Source organism: Rhinoderma darwinii (genome assembly GCF_050947455.1).
Source record: "Rhinoderma darwinii isolate aRhiDar2 chromosome 5 unlocalized genomic scaffold, aRhiDar2.hap1 SUPER_5_unloc_5, whole genome shotgun sequence".
NCBI classification, from domain to species: Eukaryota; Metazoa; Chordata; class Amphibia; order Anura; family Rhinodermatidae; genus Rhinoderma; species Rhinoderma darwinii.
Genome location: NW_027461809.1, coordinates 216,852 through 229,435, shown reverse-complemented (window position 1 = coordinate 229,435; position 12,584 = coordinate 216,852). Strand labels below are relative to the sequence as shown.

At 46.3% G+C, this 12,584-nt stretch overlaps 5 non-coding genes and 1 pseudogene across 5 annotated transcripts; all 6 read left to right on the top strand.

Moving 5' to 3' along the window:
• The first annotated feature begins 478 nt into the window (after positions 1 to 478).
• On the top strand, positions 479 to 669 carry LOC142696157 (U2 spliceosomal RNA). Its single transcript, XR_012864146.1, has one exon. It is a non-coding gene; the product is annotated as a U2 spliceosomal RNA (small nuclear RNA).
• A 1,344-nt stretch (positions 670 to 2,013) lies between these two features.
• LOC142696156 (U2 spliceosomal RNA) lies at positions 2,014 to 2,204 on the top strand. The gene has a single exon (XR_012864145.1). It is a non-coding gene; the product is annotated as a U2 spliceosomal RNA (small nuclear RNA).
• Positions 2,205 to 3,510: 1,306 nt separating this feature from the next.
• On the top strand, positions 3,511 to 3,701 carry LOC142696155 (U2 spliceosomal RNA). Its single transcript, XR_012864144.1, has one exon. It is a non-coding gene; the product is annotated as a U2 spliceosomal RNA (small nuclear RNA).
• Positions 3,702 to 5,045: 1,344 nt separating this feature from the next.
• On the top strand, positions 5,046 to 5,181 carry LOC142696244 (U2 spliceosomal RNA; annotated as a pseudogene).
• Positions 5,182 to 10,599: 5,418 nt separating this feature from the next.
• Positions 10,600 to 10,792, top strand: LOC142696223 (U2 spliceosomal RNA). The gene has a single exon (XR_012864200.1). It is a non-coding gene; the product is annotated as a U2 spliceosomal RNA (small nuclear RNA).
• Positions 10,793 to 12,096: 1,304 nt separating this feature from the next.
• On the top strand, positions 12,097 to 12,287 carry LOC142696154 (U2 spliceosomal RNA). Its single transcript, XR_012864143.1, has one exon. It is a non-coding gene; the product is annotated as a U2 spliceosomal RNA (small nuclear RNA).
• Positions 12,288 to 12,584: the final 297 nt, after the last annotated feature.

The following is a 12,584-nucleotide window of genomic DNA, read 5'->3' as shown; positions in this document are numbered from 1 at the left end:
GAGCCCTCAGGATTCCAGAGCCAGCTTTCTGACATCATAATGGGGCCTGCCTCAGAGATAGATAAAAGCCTGGGCCCAGGCAGTGTTGGTCAGTGCTGCTCAGCAGGCAGCACTGGACTGGACTGGACTGGATTACAGCTGATACAAGGTGTGAAGGAACAAGGGGTGGCTGTGGGCATGCACTTGCTGCCGCTGCCAGTGTTTATCTGCATGGCAGGAGGGCATTTGGGCGTTGCCAGGAAGGCGTTTTTATGTAGATTCCTCCTCTTTCAGCACTGCATTGTGGTGCAAGCAAAAGAAGCAAATCCTGTGTAGCTTCCTCTCCGGCCTTTATTCACCTCCCTCCCGCTTAGTAGCTGTAAATGTGTGTGAGCCTGCAGGGCCCCATGGAATTGCCTAGGAGTAGGCTGAATCAATCGCTGCAAGGGGTGAACAGCAGTATGGGACAGGCTCGGGCAAGGCAAGGGCCGCTCGGGTTATCGCTTCTCGGCCTTTTGGCTAAGATCAAGTGTAGTATCTGTTCTTATCAGTTTAATATCTGATACGTCCCCTATCTGGGGACCATATATTAAATGGATTTTTAGAACAGGGAGATGGAAATAGAGCTTGCTCTGTCCACTCCACGCATTGACCTGGTATTGCAGTATTTCCAGGACCGGTGCACCCTTCCCTTATGTGTTGACTAAAATCAGATTCCAAAAGTGCTATTTGTGTTTGCTATTGTTTTTGTCTTTCTGATGGGATCTCCCCTTTTAATCCCATTATTTCAACACCTGTTGGACAATGCATTTGTACAGTCATGTGTGATAATGAGCTCATTTATTAAATGCAATTAATTAATACATTGCCACCTCTTGTTGTGTGTGTGTGTGTGTGTGTGTGTGTGTGTGTGTGTGTGTGTGTGTGTGTGTGTGTGTGTGTGTGTGTGTGTGTCTTCTGTGTTTCTGTGTTTCCGGCATTTCACATTGGAACAGCTCATTCACCTTCCTTGTCTTCTCTCCGCCCTCCCTTTTAGGTAGGTTAAAGAGCTGCACCTGAGCCAGCCACTGATTGATTGATGCAGCACCACAGTCAAATAGTGGAGTGGAGTAGGGGGAACAGCAAACAGCCATTAAAGCAGCCCGCCCGCCACAATGGACCTACCTGTGTACACTAGATGGATGTGATGGAATGTACTGTCGTCCCTACATTTCCAAGAAGAAGTAAGAATTGCAGTTGCAACAAACCCTTGCTTGCCTACAAAGAGAGCAGCAATTTGGATTTGTTACTATGTTACCTGGAAGAATAACAAACTGTGCAAGGATGGAGGTTGTAGGAGCAAAGAGAAGTTGTCTGTAAAGTTGGTGGATGCCTATTTTCCATTTTGCAGTCCCTTGTCTCCCTCTTGTGGCCTCCTGGAGGCAAATAAATGTGCAAAAAAAAGACAGCCTGGCGGCCGGCTGTTGCAGTGTTGCCCTCTCAGGCAACACTGAGTGACTGACTGAGCCGCACCGTCTTATATAAAGTTCAGACGGAACTTTGCACGTGTCATAGTGGAGCCCTCAGGATTCCAGAGCCAGCTTTCTGACATCATAATGGGGCCTGCCTCAGAGATAGATAAAAGCCTGGGCCCAGGCAGTGTTGGTCAGTGCTGCTCAGCAGGCAGCACTGGACTGGACTGGACTGGATTACAGCTGATACAAGGTGTGAAGGAACAAGGGGTGGCTGTGGGCATGCACTTGCTGCCGCTGCCAGTGTTTATCTGCATGGCAGGAGGGCATTTGGGCGTTGCCAGGAAGGCGTTTTTATGTAGATTCCTCCTCTTTCAGCACTGCATTGTGGTGCAAGCAAAAGAAGCAAATCCTGTGTAGCTTCCTCTCCGGCCTTTATTCACCTCCCTCCCGCTTAGTAGCTGTAAATGTGTGTGAGCCTGCAGGGCCCCATGGAATTGCCTAGGAGTAGGCTGAATCAATCGCTGCAAGGGGTGAACAGCAGTATGGGACAGGCTCGGGCAAGGCAAGGGCCGCTCGGGTTATCGCTTCTCGGCCTTTTGGCTAAGATCAAGTGTAGTATCTGTTCTTATCAGTTTAATATCTGATACGTCCCCTATCTGGGGACCATATATTAAATGGATTTTTAGAACAGGGAGATGGAAATAGAGCTTGCTCTGTCCACTCCACGCATTGACCTGGTATTGCAGTATTTCCAGGACCGGTGCACCCTTCCCTTATGTGTTGACTAAAATCAGATTCCAAAAGTGCTATTTGTGTTTGCTATTGTTTTTGTCTTTCTGATGGGATCTCCCCTTTTAATCCCATTATTTCAACACCTGTTGGACAATGCATTTGTACAGTCATGTGTGATAATGAGCTCATTTATTAAATGCAATTAATTAATACATTGCCACCTCTTGTTGTGTGTGTGTGTGTGTGTGTGTGTGTGTGTGTGTGTCTTCTGTGTTTCTGTGTTTCCGGCATTTCACATTGGAACAGCTCATTCACCTTCCTTGTCTTCTCTCCGCCCTCCCTTTTAGGTAGGTTAAAGAGCTGCACCTGAGCCAGCCACTGATTGATTGATGCAGCACCACAGTCAAATAGTGGAGTGGAGTAGGGGGAACAGCAAACAGCCATTAAAGCAGCCCGCCCGCCACAATGGACCTACCTGTGTACACTAGATGGATGTGATGGAATGTACTGTCGTCCCTACATTTCCAAGAAGAAGTAAGAATTGCAGTTGCAACAAACCCTTGCTTGCCTACAAAGAGAGCAGCAATTTGGATTTGTTACTATGTTACCTGGAAGAATAACAAACTGTGCAAGGATGGAGGTTGTAGGAGCAAAGAGAAGTTGTCTGTAAAGTTGGTGGATGCCTATTTTCCATTTTGCAGTCCCTTGTCTCCCTCTTGTGGCCTCCTGGAGGCAAATAAATGTGCAAAAAAAAGACAGCCTGGCGGCCGGCTGTTGCAGTGTTGCCCTCTCAGGCAACACTGAGTGACTGACTGAGCCGCACCGTCTTATATAAAGTTCAGACGGAACTTTGCACGTGTCATAGTGGAGCCCTCAGGATTCCAGAGCCAGCTTTCTGACATCATAATGGGGCCTGCCTCAGAGATAGATAAAAGCCTGGGCCCAGGCAGTGTTGGTCAGTGCTGCTCAGCAGGCAGCACTGGACTGGACTGGACTGGATTACAGCTGATACAAGGTGTGAAGGAACAAGGGGTGGCTGTGGGCATGCACTTGCTGCCGCTGCCAGTGTTTATCTGCATGGCAGGAGGGCATTTGGGCGTTGCCAGGAAGGCGTTTTTATGTAGATTCCTCCTCTTTCAGCACTGCATTGTGGTGCAAGCAAAAGAAGCAAATCCTGTGTAGCTTCCTCTCCGGCCTTTATTCACCTCCCTCCCGCTTAGTAGCTGTAAATGTGTGTGAGCCTGCAGGGCCCCATGGAATTGCCTAGGAGTAGGCTGAATCAATCGCTGCAAGGGGTGAACAGCAGTATGGGACAGGCTCGGGCAAGGCAAGGGCCGCTCGGGTTATCGCTTCTCGGCCTTTTGGCTAAGATCAAGTGTAGTATCTGTTCTTATCAGTTTAATATCTGATACGTCCCCTATCTGGGGACCATATATTAAATGGATTTTTAGAACAGGGAGATGGAAATAGAGCTTGCTCTGTCCACTCCACGCATTGACCTGGTATTGCAGTATTTCCAGGACCGGTGCACCCTTCCCTTATGTGTTGACTAAAATCAGATTCCAAAAGTGCTATTTGTGTTTGCTATTGTTTTTGTCTTTCTGATGGGATCTCCCCTTTTAATCCCATTATTTCAACACCTGTTGGACAATGCATTTGTACAGTCATGTGTGATAATGAGCTCATTTATTAAATGCAATTAATTAATACATTGCCACCTCTTGTTGTGTGTGTGTGTGTGTGTGTGTGTGTGTGTGTGTGTGTGTGTGTGTGTGTGTGTGTGTGTGTGTGTGTGTGTGTCTTCTGTGTTTCTGTGTTTCCGGCATTTCACATTGGAACAGCTCATTCACCTTCCTTGTCTTCTCTCCGCCCTCCCTTTTAGGTAGGTTAAAGAGCTGCACCTGAGCCAGCCACTGATTGATTGATGCAGCACCACAGTCAAATAGTGGAGTGGAGTAGGGGGAACAGCAAACAGCCATTAAAGCAGCCCGCCCGCCACAATGGACCTACCTGTGTACACTAGATGGATGTGATGGAATGTACTGTCGTCCCTACATTTCCAAGAAGAAGTAAGAATTGCAGTTGCAACAAACCCTTGCTTGCCTACAAAGAGAGCAGCAATTTGGATTTGTTACTATGTTACCTGGAAGAATAACAAACTGTGCAAGGATGGAGGTTGTAGGAGCAAAGAGAAGTTGTCTGTAAAGTTGGTGGATGCCTATTTTCCATTTTGCAGTCCCTTGTCTCCCTCTTGTGGCCTCCTGGAGGCAAATAAATGTGCAAAAAAAAGACAGCCTGGCGGCCGGCTGTTGCAGTGTTGCCCTCTCAGGCAACACTGAGTGACTGACTGAGCCGCACCGTCTTATATAAAGTTCAGACGGAACTTTGCACGTGTCATAGTGGAGCCCTCAGGATTCCAGAGCCAGCTTTCTGACATCATAATGGGGCCTGCCTCAGAGATAGATAAAAGCCTGGGCCCAGGCAGTGTTGGTCAGTGCTGCTCAGCAGGCAGCACTGGACTGGACTGGACTGGATTACAGCTGATACAAGGTGTGAAGGAACAAGGGGTGGCTGTGGGCATGCACTTGCTGCCGCTGCCAGTGTTTATCTGCATGGCAGGAGGGCATTTGGGCGTTGCCAGGAAGGCGTTTTTATGTAGATTCCTCCTCTTTCAGCACTGCATTGTGGTGCAAGCAAAAGAAGCAAATCCTGTGTAGCTTCCTCTCCGGCCTTTATTCACCTCCCTCCCGCTTAGTAGCTGTAAATGTGTGTGAGCCTGCAGGGCCCCATGGAATTGCCTAGGAGTAGGCTGAATCAATCGCTGCAAGGGGTGAACAGCAGTATGGGACAGGCTCGGGCAAGGCAAGGGCCGCTCGGGTTATCGCTTCTCGGCCTTTTGGCTAAGATCAGGTGTAGTATTTCTGCATCTGGTTTTGTTGGGAGGTGTCCGGGGTACCCTGCTCCTTGGCCTTGGGGGATCGTCTCTTTTCACAGAGAGACTTCACCCCCTTGCTGCTATTTGGGGAGTGGGCTTAGCCCCCGGACAACGAGTTGCGATCGCGCCTTACCCAAGAGGTCAACCGGCCTTGAGGCGTTTTTCTAAGAGCGTTCCGAGGGCGTTTATCGGGCTTCGTAGGTGTCTGGGGTACCCTAATCCTTGGCCTTGGGGGAGGGTTCCACTTAATTGTGGAATCTGAGCCCTTGCTGCTATAAGGGACAGGCTTAGCCCCCAGGCACTGAAAATGCCATATACATTTGGATTTGCATCCGGGGACACCCGGTTGCGCCAGTCCGTCCGCATCGAGGTGGAAGAAGGCCATCGCCAGCGGAAGAACCTTCGCTTCGTTGTGGAGGTGATTCTGCTGGACTTCCTGGGGCTCAAGCGGGCGGACATCCTGTGTCTCAACGACCAGGAAAGCCGCGGTCGGTACACCGTATCCTTTACGGCCGCGGCATGTTGCGACAACATGCACAAAAGATTGTCTGATGCGGACCAGAGTGAGGAGCGGCTAAATGGACTGAACTTTTTATTCCTCTACGGGGAGGAAGAAGTCCCGCTCGTGATGTGCATGTTCAGTCCATTTGTCTCAGAGTGTGACATTGAAACCTTCCTCAGTCGTTACTGCAGGGAGGTCCGCTTCTCACATAAAATCTTGAACACCCAGAGCTTCTGGAATGGCAAAAGAAAATATTGGGTGAAGTTCCGCCAGGATCCCAATGGCATTGGAGGCTTACATCACCCACCCCAGAACTTTGCCATTGGGAAGAATCGAGGATTCCTATTTTACCCCCAGATGCCAATAGCCTGCCGGAACTGCTTGAGATATGGCCACACCAGAGAACATTGTGACCGGCCCCATGTGGTGCAGTGTAACAGGTGTGGCCAGGTTGGACACGTAGCGGCAAAATGCAGTTCCGAGGTGTTGTGCAATCTGTGCGGCATGACTGGGCATGCTTTTAAAGATTGCCCCCGCAGAGCGAAATCTGGGCCACCCAGACCAGGGCCAGAGCGGCAGTTTGCAACATGTGCAGACGCCGCTGGTAATGCCCCAAAACGAGCATTGACGACTGAGGGGTCCAGGCCAAAGTCCTTCACAGCTCCATCGGGGGGCCCACCGATGTCAGCCTCGAGGGACGGCCATAGGGATTCCACCGGGTCCAGGCAGAGCAGGAGGAATTCTGACTCTGCTGGACATAAGTTGACCGGCACCTCTGCAAACAGGTCCTCTGCTCCGCCTGCAGTGGACCCTGTTGAGGCAGTGGTTAGCGACAGGCGTCGTGGCTCCGTAGGTTCTGCAGTAGGACCTGACGCCTGTCCCAAGAGTGTGGGCATGGAGCGGAGACACTCTGTGTCAGACGAGGGCTCCATTAAGAAAACCCTAAAATATGCTGGATTGGAGCCTCGTTTTGACCATTTCCGGTCAACGGGGGGGTCGGAGCAAAGTTCCTCCACTGCGGTTGTGGAGGGGCTTGCGATGAAGGCTCCCCGTAAGCAGGCAAAGGTTGCCAAGAGCGATGGGACCTCACAGGCCCCTGTGCAGCTGCCCAGGAAGGACATCAGCGATATCTTCAGCCAGGGGCCAGAGATGGGTGAGAGCGACTTCGAGGAGATGGATAGGAGCCATTCTGCAAAGAGACAGCGAGAGGAAGAGGAGTCCGGAGTTCGGAGGAAAGCTGCCTATCGGAGTTCGGATGAGAGCAGTGTGGGGGTTGGAGCCGCCCACGTATCTGGCTCTGACCCTACCAACATCCAAGATTTATTGACCCCTCAAAAAGGGGGTCCAGACTCGCAGCTGATCTCCGAGTACGACTCTTCTGGTTCGGACCCTGACCTCAACTAAGACTATGTTGGTTCCTATCAAAGTCGCCTCACTAAATGTGAGGTCCCTAAAGAGCCCTGTCCGCAGGACTGCTTTATTTTCATTTTTAGAGACTGTGGACTTTGACCTTTGCCTGCTTCAAGAATGTGGAATCCCTAATGACTTGGAATATCAAGATTTAAAGATGGACTGGAAACTAGGCCCCTCAGTCTGGTCTGGTGGAAATGACTGTCGCTCTGCGGGGGTTGGATTGCTCTGCCGAGGTCGTTTTATCTCCATCCAAACAGTGACTGAAATCATGCCCGGCAGAGCTATTTTAATACATTTGCTTTTTAATGGAACTTTAATTCGTGTTTTAAACGTTTATGCCCCTCCTACCAAACAGGAGAGGGCAGAACTATTAGAGATTTTACCATTGTTTTGTGTTGGGTCTACCCCCCTGCTGGTGGGTGGTGATTTTAACTGTGTGCGAGATGGAGAACACCGCCAGGGTGGGGATTTTAATCGAAAAATTGACCGTACTTCTTACCTGCTCAAGAATTTTATTGGTGATTTTAAATTGAAAGATTGCTGGAGGGAACTCTTGCCTGCGGACCCAGGCCCCACCTGGTCCAATGGAAGAGTGAGCTCCAGAATTGATTTTATTTTCACTTCTAATAGTTTTATTCCCAAAAAATGTTTGCTTTTAACAAATATTTTATCTGATCACAAGCTCCTTTCAGTGCACCTGGAGCTAGAGGGAGAGCAAAAAGCTTGTAGGGGTCCCTGGAGACTAAACACCACACTCCTGGAGGACCCCATCATTAAAGAGGAGTTTGTGCGGACCTACCAGTGTTGGCAGTCCCATAGAGCGCCCAGTCAGCCTATGCTACACTGGTGGGAGGGCATTAAACCCAAAATCAGAGCTTTTTTTATTCGAGCAGGTAAGAAGAAAGCAAAAGAGAAAAAACAATGGTTTTATGTTCTTAATAAACGTTTACATGTACTTTTTAAATTGAAGGAGATTGGTATGGATGTTGATGATGATATCTTAAATCTTAAAGCTGAAATAAAATATGCCATAGAAGAGAAAGGGAAACAAATAATTTTTAATTCACATGTAAAGCACCTCGAGGATGGCGAGAAGTGTTCCCGGTTCTTCTTCAAAAAGGTAATGGATAAACGAGATGTCATTTTAAACCTTGAAGGAGAAACCACTATGGTCGGCATTTTAAATTCTGCTTTTAATTTCTACCAATCTCTTTTTAACAAGAAAAATATTGATCCTTCCTTTTTAGAACATGTTCTTAATTCCCTTGATGCCAAGCTAGATATTTTAGACCAGGAAGTTTTATCCCGTAATATTACCTTGGAGGAACTTTTATTTGCTTTTAAAAGTTTTTCTAATGGGAAAGCTCCTGGGGAAGATGGTCTGCCCATCGAATTTTATCATGCTTTTTGGGAAATTTTAAAGAATGACATGTTTTTATTGTATAAGGAAGTTTTTATTACTGAAGAGCTGCCCCCTTCCTGGAGGAGGGGGATTGTGTCCTTAATTTTTAAAAAAGGTGAGAGGGACCAGTTAAAAAACTGGCGCCCTATTACTCTTTTAAACGTTGATTGTAAAATTTTAGCTAAACTAATAACAATCCGTTTTAAACCTTTTATTCATAAATTAATCCATCCAAACCAGGTATGTGGGGTACCTGGGAGGTCAATTACTGAGTCCCTGAATATTTTACGTGACATCATTTGGTATTTTAAAGAAAGGGGTCAAAGCCTTGCTATTTTATCCTTAGATTTCGAGAAGGCTTTTGACCGGGTCTCCCATGAATATCTTTTTATGGTTCTTAAAAAGATGGCTGTTCCTGAAATTATTTTAACACGTATTAAGCTTTTATATCGATCCTGTTTTAGCCAAATTTCTATCAACGGATTTTTAACTAAAGGTGTTCCTCTTTTATCAGGGGTGAAACAGGGGTGCCCGTTGTCTCCGCTCCTTTTTATTTGTGCCATAGAACCTCTGTTCACCCTAATAAGAGATGATAAAGTCATCAGAGGCGTGCCCATACCTGGAGGAAGGGGGAACCAGGTAAAAATCCTAGGCTATATGGATGACGCCACCGTCCTATGCCCAGACGCCGCTTCTATGAGACGGGCATTGAGGAACACCGGCTTTTTTTGTGAAGCCTCTGGTTTTAAATTAAACGTTGATAAGTGTGACTGTTTTTATACTGGTGTATGGGATTCCTCTGTGACACCAGGAGTTAACATGCAGCAGGATCAGATAAAAATTTTAGGAATTGTTTTTAATCAAGAAAACGATGGGAGACCCAATTGGGATTCAGTAATTGCCAAAATGGAAAAAAAGGTTTTAATGTGGAATTTGAGAAATCTCACCATGGAGGGAAAAGTTTTAATAATTAAATCTGTTTTATTACCCATAATGCTTTATGTAGCTATGGTTTTCCCTCCAACAATTTTATATATTAAAAAAGTGACCAGGATCTGTTTTATGTTTTTATGGGGTTCCAAAATGGAAAAACTAAAACGTGATTTTATGTACAGATGTAAGGACAATGGCGGGAGAGATGTTCCTAACCTTTTTAACTTCTTTTACATTAAATACTTTTGCTTCTGTTTTAAAATGTATAATTCTGATGGTATTTTTAGCTACTTTTTAAAGTACGCTACGGGCATGATTTTTAAACGATGGTTTCGTGTCCCTTTGAATTCTCCTGTGCTTCTGTGTCCCCCAAAACAATATGCGGTGCTCGAAAAAACTGTCAGGCTCCTAGGTCTCCAAGAATTGGAGCCTGACATATTGGGGGACCAGAAAAAAGTGTCACTCTCCTGTAGGCGGCAGGAGGATACACTGGCAGTTTCAAATTTCTCACAGGCAAGGTCCAAGGTGGTGTGGCGGAACGTTTTCGGGAAATTTATGGCAAATGTGCACAAGGACCTTGCCTGGGCAATCGTTCACCAGTGCCTCCCTACTCGTGAATTCCAGCATAGGCGAGGACTGGTGGCGAGAGCCAAGTGCCCGAGAGACAGGTGTGGTGACGACGAGACGATAATGCACCTGTTTTGGAACTGCCCATATGCACAGGAGGTTTGGAGGAAGGTAGGCCCATTGCTGAAATGGGCCTGCGGTCTTAAAGATCTTAAATTTGAATACGTGTTTTATGGTCTTTTTAACTGCCCAAGTTTTAAACAGCAAATGGTCTGTTGGATCATTTTAAACTGTTTTAAGAATGCCATTTGGAAGGTTAGGAACATTCTGCTTTTTAAACATGATTTTATTGACGTTAAAAATTGTGTGAAATATGCCCTAAGTGAAATGTATATTTATTATCTTAGGGACAAAAAGCAGCTAGGGGTAAAAGAAGCAACATCCATGTGGTGTTTGCAAATGTGGAATACCATAACATTGTAAATAAAAATGGTTTTATTCTTTTATGTCTTTTATGCCCTGTATAAATTTTATCCTGCTATTGTTCTGTACTTTTATTATAACATCTGTATTAATGGTCTTATTATTATTACTTTTGTATTCATTTAAATGTATGAATATTCATGTATTATGCTGTTGATTTTATCTTGTGGTTTCAATTTTAAAAAAAAGTCTGTAAAATATATTATTTTTGCCAATAAAAAACTTTGTTGAAACCTTTATCTGTTCTTATCAGTTTAATATCTGATACGTCCCCTATCTGGGGACCATATATTAAATGGATTTTTAGAACAGGGAGATGGAAATAGAGCTTGCTCTGTCCACTCCACGCATTGACCTGGTATTGCAGTATTTCCAGGACCGGTGCACCCTTCCCTTATGTGTTGACTAAAATCAGATTCCAAAAGTGCTATTTGTGTTTGCTATTGTTTTTGTCTTTCTGATGGGATCTCCCCTTTTAATCCCATTATTTCAACACCTGTTGGACAATGCATTTGTACAGTCATGTGTGATAATGAGCTCATTTATTAAATGCAATTAATTAATACATTGCCACCTCTTGTTGTGTGTGTGTGTGTGTGTGTGTGTGTGTGTGTGTCTTCTGTGTTTCTGTGTTTCCGGCATTTCACATTGGAACAGCTCATTCACCTTCCTTGTCTTCTCTCCGCCCTCCCTTTTAGGTAGGTTAAAGAGCTGCACCTGAGCCAGCCACTGATTGATTGATGCAGCACCACAGTCAAATAGTGGAGTGGAGTAGGGGGAACAGCAAACAGCCATTAAAGCAGCCCGCCCGCCACAATGGACCTACCTGTGTACACTAGATGGATGTGATGGAATGTACTGTCGTCCCTACATTTCCAAGAAGAAGTAAGAATTGCAGTTGCAACAAACCCTTGCTTGCCTACAAAGAGAGCAGCAATTTGGATTTGTTACTATGTTACCTGGAAGAATAACAAACTGTGCAAGGATGGAGGTTGTAGGAGCAAAGAGAAGTTGTCTGTAAAGTTGGTGGATGCCTATTTTCCATTTTGCAGTCCCTTGTCTCCCTCTTGTGGCCTCCTGGAGGCAAATAAATGTGCAAAAAAAAGACAGCCTGGCGGCCGGCTGTTGCAGTGTTGCCCTCTCAGGCAACACTGAGTGACTGACTGAGCCGCACCGTCTTATATAAAGTTCAGACGGAACTTTGCACGTGTCATAGTGGAGCCCTCAGGATTCCAGAGCCAGCTTTCTGACATCATAATGGGGCCTGCCTCAGAGATAGATAAAAGCCTGGGCCCAGGCAGTGTTGGTCAGTGCTGCTCAGCAGGCAGCACTGGACTGGACTGGACTGGATTACAGCTGATACAAGGTGTGAAGGAACAAGGGGTGGCTGTGGGCATGCACTTGCTGCCGCTGCCAGTGTTTATCTGCATGGCAGGAGGGCATTTGGGCGTTGCCAGGAAGGCGTTTTTATGTAGATTCCTCCTCTTTCAGCACTGCATTGTGGTGCAAGCAAAAGAAGCAAATCCTGTGTAGCTTCCTCTCCGGCCTTTATTCACCTCCCTCCCGCTTAGTAGCTGTAAATGTGTGTGAGCCTGCAGGGCCCCATGGAATTGCCTAGGAGTAGGCTGAATCAATCGCTGCAAGGGGTGAACAGCAGTATGGGACAGGCTCGGGCAAGGCAAGGGCCGCTCGGGTTATCGCTTCTCGGCCTTTTGGCTAAGATCAAGTGTAGTATCTGTTCTTATCAGTTTAATATCTGATACGTCCCCTATCTGGGGACCATATATTAAATGGATTTTTAGAACAGGGAGATGGAAATAGAGCTTGCTCTGTCCACTCCACGCATTGACCTGGTATTGCAGTATTTCCAGGACCGGTGCACCCTTCCCTTATGTGTTGACTAAAATCAGATTCCAAAAGTGCTATTTGTGTTTGCTATTGTTTTTGTCTTTCTGATGGGATCTCCCCTTTTAATCCCATTATTTCAACACCTGTTGGACAATGCATTTGTACAGTCATGTGTGATAATGAGCTCATTTATTAAATGCAATTAATTAATACATTGCCACCTCTTGTTGTGTGTGTGTGTGTGTGTGTGTGTGTGTGTGTGTGTGTGTGTGTGTGTGTGTGTGTGTGTGTGTGTGTGTGTGTCTTCTGTGTTTCTGTGTTTCCGGCATTTCACAT